Source organism: Corvus brachyrhynchos, unplaced genomic scaffold (genome assembly GCF_000691975.1).
Source record: "Corvus brachyrhynchos isolate BGI_N302 unplaced genomic scaffold, ASM69197v1 scaffold266, whole genome shotgun sequence".
Taxonomy (NCBI): domain Eukaryota; kingdom Metazoa; phylum Chordata; class Aves; order Passeriformes; family Corvidae; genus Corvus; species Corvus brachyrhynchos.
In genome coordinates, this window is record NW_008238633.1 from 2,945,036 (window position 1) to 2,945,344 (window position 309).

Below are 309 nucleotides of genomic sequence, written 5' to 3' on the forward strand. Positions count from 1 at the left end.
AAGGAACAAAAAAGAGGAGGAAAAAAAAAAAAAAAAAAAGGACTGAACCACCATGTTTGTTGTTTGCGATTTTTTAATGCTTCCCCTGGGATAATGACAAAAACGGAAGATGGCAAGCGACCAGGAATATGCCACTTACTCAGAAACGGGAGAAACCTTCAAGGACAAGGGCTGTCAAGTCCTATCACTGTCGCTGGAGGAGGAAAGGGGAGGATGAAAGGTTGTGGAGGAAAGGGGGCGCGGGGAGCGCGGGGAGCGGCGCATCCCCGGCACCCCCGAGCAGGCGCAGGATGCGGCGGGGGGGGGGGC

The 309-nt window shown here is 53.7% G+C and overlaps 1 protein-coding gene across 8 annotated transcripts in view; it reads right to left on the reverse strand.

Moving 5' to 3' along the window:
- The window catches only part of ATP2B2 (ATPase plasma membrane Ca2+ transporting 2), a 284,984-nt gene that overhangs the window by 218,927 nt on the left and 65,748 nt on the right, over positions 1 to 309 (reverse strand). Inside the window, exon 1 of one of the 8 annotated variants that reach the window (XM_017737312.1) lies at positions 140 to 258. The exons of the other annotated variants lie outside the window; for them this stretch is intronic. The gene's annotated coding sequence lies outside the window, so the exon portion shown is untranslated. Of the gene's footprint in view, positions 1 to 139; positions 259 to 309 lie in introns of those variants that run through there. 8 annotated transcript variants of the gene reach the window in all.